We start from the raw sequence: 8,768 nt of genomic DNA, 5'->3' as shown, positions 1-8,768 counted from the left end.
TATCCAACCCGTGGTCTGTAGCAGGTAGCCATTACATACACCTTTTTGAAGGACCAATGCTTAAGCCTTTTGAGGTTCCCCAAAAGGCATGCTCTCTAACCTACATTTATTTACCTTTTTTCTTTACATATGCTTGTCTGTGTGTGTATATGTGTGTGCACATTCACTTTTAAGTGCCTGCATAGCACTTTAGGCACATATCCCATCAGCTAAAAGCAAAGTCTCGCTTTAAGCTAATATGGATGGAAGTTTGGACAGAGAATGATTGCAGCTTTTTCTTTTAGTATATTACCACTCATAAGTGATTTTACCTAATAATTCTGCAGGTCTTTTGATTTATTCTGCGCTAGAGACAAAGCATGCATTCACATTTTTATGGCTGACTACTATTAGTGATATTATATGGAGCAGACATTTTTAGAACAGCTGATAATATATGAACAGCTGATAATAAAAAAAGGAATATACATTTTGGAAGTCAGCATCAGCACTTCATAGAAATACAAGTTCACCTGAAGTGATCTGTAAGTTTAAGTTGCCTTCTATTTATTTTATGAGTTGTTAAGCACTACAAGGAGGAACAAATTTTCCCTTCAGTGGAAGTATATGCAAAGATATGCTTACAAAAAAAAAAACCAAACAAACAAAGACCACCAACAGAAAAACCTGAGACCCTTTAGAAATGGCTTACAGAAGTCACGCTAGTTATCCTTCTAAGTACTTGACTATGTGTATCATTAAGATACACCAGAGGAAAAAAGTATGCAGGTGTAGGTGTGTTTCAATTTGTGGATGCAACTGGTGGCCTGTTCAAATTCTGCCTGTACAGGGAAGCCCACGGAAAATACGTCCCCCCAATGAGCTCTGCACTGCTGACTTCCATTTAAAACCTCTGCTACAGCTTCACCACTGCTGAGAGTGCTTGCCAATTTTGATCAGCAGTGAGGAATTGAGGCTAAAGTCCTGATTCACAGCTGGAAGAAATTTAAATCATCATCCAGACACAAAATTTTACCTATCATAGCTGGTAACAGAGCACATCAGCACCAACCCCACCTAGAACATTTGCCTCCACTCCTCCTCCCAACTGCAGCAATCCCTTCTACACAACTACTCCCTACAGGAGTGGGAAATCTTGCAGCAGCTGTTCCCTTGGAGGAAAACTGCTAAAAATCTAGCTTCTGACCCCAAACCAGGCTGCTCTAGTACAGGCCAAAGGCTGGCTCTGGTCTGACTGCTCTCTCCACCTACAGAACCGTTACTGCTCTCTTCTTCCTATGCTAAAGCTAAAACCAAGTGCTGTTCAGTGTAAGTCAGCTTCTTGAGCAATAACAAATCAGAGTGGTTTGCCTGCGCAGCACTGGAGAGAAGCTTCTAACACTGTTTACATGAAAGTTCACTATTCCCCTCCCAGAACAATACTGCTTCTCTTCCCACTTTAAAGGCTCCCACCCTTCTTTGCTTCTCTTCCCACCTATCTTTATTTGGCTGCTTTTCCAAAGGCAGACAAGAACTCCATGCAATTCTCTGAATCTCTTATTTTCAGAGAACAAAATACCTTCCCCCATCTAAGGGAACTGATGCACTCTGCTGGCTTCAAACTTTAAAAATATCTCTCTGCTAAAGCAGCTGTTGAATAATTTATATTTCTTAGAACTGAGCTGGGTGTACGTACATTTTTGCTTTGATATTTACAGTATAGTTGTTTTTCCTTCCTTTCGATTGCCATCTTGTTTTTCACTTAAATTTTCAATGTAGGAAGTTCTGAAGACTTCAGAATCTAAGAAAATTATCTGGGTTTTGGGAGCAAGAGAGAAGGGGAGTGCAATTTGTTTGTGAGTTGTTTTTTTAATGAAAGGAAAAAATCCTGAACAGCTTGCAATTAGCAGCTCTGAAAAGTTATAGTTTCTTCAATGGCACACAGCATGCCAAGTAAAACTACAAGAGATTCCTTAGCTTAACATGCCTGGAGATGGATAGAGTTCCTCTAAATCAAAGCACAGCTCGCACTAACAGTTGCAGTATGTTAGTGGCTGGATGGTTGCTTTATGAAGAATTATAAAGTGACACAGCAGTCTGGTTGAAAAAAAAATACACACCACGCTTTGATGTTTTTAACCACTAACTTCAAGAGGACCAACAGAGACCTTCCTGTTTTTATTGCAGCCTCTCTATCATCCCTCCCCCTGCTCCCTCCCTCCTCTCCCACTGTTAGATGGGGGACTGTTATCTTTCAGTCACTTTGTAAGCTTGACTTGTTTACAGACTGAATGTCTCTGTTTATAGGCCTATATCAGAGAACAAACAGGGCAAGTGTGACTTCCTAGGATCTGAAATGTGATGCTTTTTTCCTCTTGGGCAAGCAGGAGTGGCAAGGGATGGGGGAAGGAAGGGGAGAAGAGAAATCCTGTAATTGTCCTTCTCCTTGTCCCTCTTCCCTCCAGGTTAAACGTACACACCTGTGTGGTACCAAGGTATTTTAAATGAACCAGTTGCTTAAATGTTGCTTACCAAAACTCCATGAAAAGGCACAGGAATTGTCTCAGTAAAAACTAAGTCCACTTCAGAATCTCATCCACCAACAGTAAAATCAATGCTAAATAAAGGCTTCTCTTAAATCACCTGTTTTTAAAGTTTTATATTATAGATCCATTTAGATGTTCATTTGGGGCACCTTAAAAGCTTATATCACATTTTACTGGGGACATTTAAAGGGTGTCAATGGGGTAATTATAAGCATATACACTGTAATGATGAAATTTTAGAAACCATTAATGGCATGAGTTTGGCAATTCCTTCTTATCTTAACTAATATTTTACCTCAGGCATAACCCCAGTCCAGTAACAAGAATAGTCCTTAATAAGGTACTCAAATGACATGAGAGACAGTTTGCTTATATTGCTAATGGCAGATTTCTTTTCAGTTCTCCATAACATTCAGGTTATAAACACTCCAGAGGAGGTATGGTTTTGTCCTTACTAAGGGTGTCTTACTTTTACACTGGCAATTTTTATTTTAATTGTAGGATTGATTTTTATAGGTTTCTATTTTCAAAAGGCTTGCTTTTGCACAAATGCACACTTGGGAGCACAAGGGGTTTTTAAGGAGGGTAAAAAGAGGCATATTACATTTGCTCTCACAGTACTTTATGGTGAGACACTGGGCCAGCTTGTTTTGAGCTAACTCTGTCTAGGCTTTCTCTTGTAGGTTGCTGACCAAAAGAGACCAAAAAGCTTTTGAAGAAAGAGAGAGGGGGGGAGGGGGGGGGGAAGAGGGAAAAAGAATCTAGGAAGTTAACTCTAAGCACAACCCCTTCCAAATAAATAGAACAGACAGAAGAGGAAAGATTTTACACATGACTCTACCTTCAACAGCTGTGTCCACACAGGTGGGACCTTAGGACACCGAGGCTTGGTTACACATAGCCCTGTTACACTGTGAGTGGCAGCAGTGCTCGGTCCCCGCTGAGTCCTCCCACCTACTCTGAGACCTGTCTGCTCCCTGTTCCTCACTGCTGTCTCCCAGTCAGAGCTGGCCAGGTCTGCACTGTGGCTCTCTAGTCCCCATCATCCCCTCCAATGTGCCCAGTAGCACCCCAGCAGAAGAACAAGCTCCTCTCCCTCCAGGGATATCACTACCTCCTCACTTCTTACTAATGGATCACGTGCCTTTGCAGACCACAGACAGGAACAAATGCTGCCTGCACACACCTCTGCTGTGCAGAGAGTCAGACAGCCCAGTATGAGCTGTGTCAGCTGAAACGGCTGAACTTTTGAAATAAAAGTGAGAATTTGGTCTCTGTTAGAGTTCAGGTACAATTTCATCAGTTTAAACACAGCACCCAAGTGGACATTACCTAAATGTGTTCTGGTGCTACTCTGCCTGCTGGTAACAGCAGAGTTGTTCCTCCTTAGCTGGCCTAGACTGAAGACATCCAAAGGTACTGGCCTTTCAGTTTTCTCCCACAGCAGCAGATTTCTTCTGCAGAGACCCCCTGTGTCCTCCTGCAGGCAGCCAGCCCCACCAATTTGCCATGTCATCCTTCCACTTTCAGGTCCTGCCTCGCAGGAGGCACAGGCTTGTACCCTTGTCTGGCATTTCACACCTGTGGGGCTTCCTTGGCACAGACTGCAGAGTGCACTAGGCAAGATGTGGGCTTCTCCCTCTGCGGTCTCCTTGCTCCGGAAGCTGCGGAGACCTGCAAGCTCAGTACACACCACTCCTGCCAAAAAGCAAGCAGCGAGCAAGGAGACAAACCAACCCTTCACAGAGCGCCAAAGCCTCCCAGCACAGCTCGGCATAAAGGGAAGGCAGAGATTTGTGGGTGTTCTGTTTTGTTTTAAACTAAACTGTTTGGGCCATCCATACCCCTTCCAGTTTTTGGTCTCATCCGAGAAAAACAGAGGAAATCAAACTACATGAGTAGAAGGTGGTTTTTAATCATAACCACTTTTTCCCCTAGAGACCAAAAGCATATGCTTGAATTAATGGACTCTTTCCATTAATCACAAAGGGCCCAGGATAGATGCAAGAGAAGTTAGGTTTTCCTCATCACACAGACTTCCTGCAGCTCTCTTCAGCAGCGTCACATGGGGATGATGAAGCCATTTAGCCTAATAAAAGACCTGGCTGGAATCCTGGACTAGAATTTACATACATGTTAATATCTGGTTTTAGCATTCAGGTATGATTAACTCTTCTGTCCATTTTTACATGTTCCTCCTTTAAGATAGCTGACAGAACACTTTAATGCTCAGTTCTAAGTACAAAAGTGGGACTAAATTTGAAACATACGCCACTCCAGCATGGCTTGCCAGGAACCATAGGTGACTCTTTCCCCTATACCTCAATATTTTCAGATCCCATTCTGACATGTACAATTCTGTCTTCGCTAAAGGCACTGAATTTTATGTTATGGATTCTACTATGTAGGAAACACCTAGACACAATGTGACAGGATGCTTAGCCCTTTCTTCAGCTCTGGTCTTTACCATAGAAGTCTGTGGCAAATCAGACACTTAAACTTTTTCTGCCGCGTCTGAAAGTAAAGCCTTCGCAGCCCTGCATAGCTGCAGAAGAGATGATCACATGCTACTCCTCATGGGTCTAAGAATAATCAAGACTGAACCTGAAGGTATGAAACCATGAGATTTAGACACATTCACAAAGTGCATGTAAATGCATGAATGTACTGATCTAATTTTCAGAATAAAGAGAATTAACATTTTAAGTCTTGGAATACCCAGTCTCAAAACAGGTAAATCCAATCAGCATTATTCCTGTAGCTAGTAAGAGCTCAAGGCATCTCACAGATGGACAAGGAAATTCACACGCAAGTCTTCATCTTTCCCACTCATTCTGACAAATTCTAGCTGGATTGCCTTTCCACATGAATTATCACACTCTAGTCCCTATGACAATTATTGCCTCTCTGGAAGTACTAAGATGCAGGTATAAGTACCAGCATCCACTGAAGAACCAGAAAAGTCCCAGAGCTGATACATCTCACACAGGATAAAGGTGTGAGACTTAGGGTTGTGTTCGACCTGGGTGGGCAGGCTGACTGAACTTTGCTCCTGTTGATACCATAAAACATCAGGTTTTTCCCCACCTCTTCAAAGCTACTTCTGTAGGCCTCAGCAGTACGCATCACAAAGTAGGGCTCACAGGCAATTATGTTTCTAGAGCATATAATCGTGTCAAAAAAAGTACAATTTTCTTTCTTGTATTATTTCCTGAGCTACTTCACCCTGTGAAATCTGGTACAAACACAGAGAACCTAAGACTTGGGACATTTTCCTGAGAGCTCAGGTGCCAGCTGTTATTTGTGTTCCTGTGTGTATATCTACGGCATTATTCAAGATTGCAGAGAGGATCAAAACTTTGACTCCACTGGTGGGAAATAGCTGACAGGGCACCAGGCATCAGGTTCCTTTCCAAATAATGCCACTTACCTGTCCCAAGACCTTTACAGACGTACTGTGCCCTGCAAAACTAATTTGTTCCTAGATCTTGTCGGCTGAAGCCATACAAGCTCTAGGGCAAGGACCACGGTGCCCCCCCAGCTCTGTACAGTGCCTGGGACTCCACAACTCTATTACAATGCAAGCCCTAATTAACAGCCCAAGCAGGCTTTGTGCAACAGTTGCCAAGCCAAGTTCTTTGCCTTCCACTGAATCATTTGCCCTGCTTAGCTTTTTAAGTCTTTAAGTTCATCATTTATTGCAATGTACTAAGTTTATCATAGAAATTTTAGAAGTGTGACTCCCCTCTACAAGTTACTTTTGAACAATAAGTCATCATATGCTTGTTCCTGTGCTCTGATGAGCTTTGAACTTTAATAAATGATTAATCCTATTTAGAAGTAACTTAACACTGCCTTAACTGCATCTTACCATGAAGTGTCACTTTGACATCCTCTGTTGTGTGCACTCATTGCAACTTTCACACGCTGTAAATTAAGAACATTTACACATGCAATTAGTGTTAAATAAATGCCTGAAGAACTCCTTGGGGATTAAGTAATTAGATGGCATCATGGACTACCCTTTGTACTTAATGCTTATGAAGAAAGTCATCTACCTGTTTTGCACAAATTGCATACTGGGGTAACCATTGTGCTGGCAGGAAGTGCTGGGCCAAATTGCCAAATGCAGCCTTGAGTTCATACACGCCACCTTCTCTCCCATCCCTCCCCCACCAACTTAAAAGAAAAATTAATATAGATTAATATGTGATAAAGATAATACTTTATTATTAAATTACTCCCTCCATAAAAAACCATAGGATTTAAGAACTTGAATTTTTAATGCCATAGTTAAATTATTAAAAAAAAAATCTGTCCTGGAAAAAAATACACCTATGTACACCCAGACCATTTGCACAGCCAGTGACAACAGGGACTTAACCCTTCCATACCCTATACTTGTTTTATGGTGCATGAAAACTGTAGTCAGTTATGTGGCAAAGTATGCCAACAGTCTTAGGAGGAGAAATACCTGGCACACAAGAGTGCCTTGCAAGTGGGAGCACGTATTTTACGTACGCATCATGCACACAAACCTAAAGCATGCTGAAAATAACAGCGATCATTTGTTCTGCAATGTATGTGGCTGGTACTCACCAAAACGATTGGTTAAACACCAAAATTAAGGTGTTGAGAGAGAAAAGGACAATGAATTTTTATGCCTTGAAGTTCAAGTTAAAGTGAATCCATTTCACTCTCATTAACACCCGTCATTCACAGGCAGCCTGGAGAAGAGAGGACATCTCGCCTTGATAAAGTTGTACTTAACACGTGGAATTAGACACAAACAAGCAAGAGGTGGGCACACAAAAAAAAGTGGCTCTGGGAACAGAGTGAAGTTTGAAGTCACACCCTGAGCGTTTAAGTCAGCAAAACTACGAAACCTCTGTGCTGACACCAGCACAGGGGTCCCCCCCTCAGGGCACCGCATCCTCCACCCTACCAAAATGCACCACTGCTCACAGAGGTCCCCCCCAAAGCCACACGCCCTCCTTACAAAGAAGCCCATTGTAACCAAAAGCTTCCCGAAGCTGGTTAGTGCTGGGATCCAATGAGGGTGGTGTAAGACATGAGCTAGTTGAGGCTGCATTTCACAGGAGAAGAGGACCCTCTTTGCAGGGGAGCAGGATTTCTAAGTACCAAGCATTTAAGAAAAATAAAAAAAAAAAATCGGAACAACGGCGAAAAACCCCCACCAAAACCCCAAACAACATAAAACAGCTGCTGGGAAGTTGTTTTTCCACTTAATGCAGCCTACAGAAATTGTTTAAAAGGTACCCTTGTGGACGCGAAGTCACCCACCGCAAGAACTCCCAATCTCAGAGTGCCAGCGCCACCTTCTTGTCAAGGAATCCAGCGGCAGGCTCTAAAAAAGGCGCTCCGCGAGTGCTAGCGTTTGCTTGTGTCAAAACCCGCACGGGTTTTTGGCTGGTATGGCAGAAGACGCTCAGTCTGCACCACCGGGCTGCTGCAGGCGGGTCCCGCATCCCGCCCGCACGGCCGCCCCAGCCCGGACAGGGAAAAAAACATTTTTTACAAAGAGGGCAGCTTAAAACTCATGGGAAGACATTTAAAATTAGATTTCACCCAGCCTCCTCCTAAAAGGTGTATTATTTTTCTTGATGTTTTAAGACAGTCTTTCTACCAGAAAAGATAAAGGGAGTGTACGTCTTATTTTCTTTGATGTAAAAAAATGAAATTTCCCAGTAACTTTGTTCAATCAGAAGCAAAATATTTCCCTCACACAAGTAATTTTTCCAGAGGTAAACATCCCTACAGCAACACCTTAAAAAAACCCACCAAGATGCTAGTGGGTGTTAAAGATATTTTAATCATATTTAGGTCTGGTAGAATGTCATATTTGGGGGATATAAATTTTTATGATCTTCCCTCCTCAGAATCAGCAATTCAATCCGCTATTAAACCACTGAAGGGAGGACCAAACCAGCCATCAGCTCCCTGGAAGAGAGGCCAAGCTCCTCACTAATGAACCCTTCGACCCACCAAGAAGCACCACTGACAAGAGCCTTTTGGGAAACCCATCTCCTCTTCCTGTGTCAAAAGACTCATGGCCGCAGCTGGTGATTTTGTCTGTGTGAAATGAACCAGCAACATAGGAAAAAAAAAATAGTCTTGAAGAATTTTGGAGTTAAAGTGTGCCAGATGGATGTCCTCAGAGCTCAAATGCTCTGGTGAGTTACAGACACAGCACAGAGCTGGCGTCAGCAGAGGGGAAGATTC

The 8,768-nt window shown here is 42.7% G+C and overlaps 1 long non-coding RNA gene across 1 annotated transcript in view; it reads right to left on the bottom strand.

Annotated features, from left to right (window-relative positions):
• Positions 1-8,768, bottom strand: part of LOC128150388 (uncharacterized) — a 153,482-nt gene that overhangs the window by 102,699 nt on the left and 42,015 nt on the right. The gene's annotated exons all lie outside the window — the stretch shown is intronic.

The sequence above is a fragment of the Harpia harpyja genome, chromosome 13 (assembly GCF_026419915.1).
Source record: "Harpia harpyja isolate bHarHar1 chromosome 13, bHarHar1 primary haplotype, whole genome shotgun sequence".
Lineage (NCBI taxonomy): Eukaryota > Metazoa > Chordata > Aves > Accipitriformes > Accipitridae > Harpia > Harpia harpyja.
This window is presented reverse-complemented; position numbering and strand designations above follow the sequence as displayed.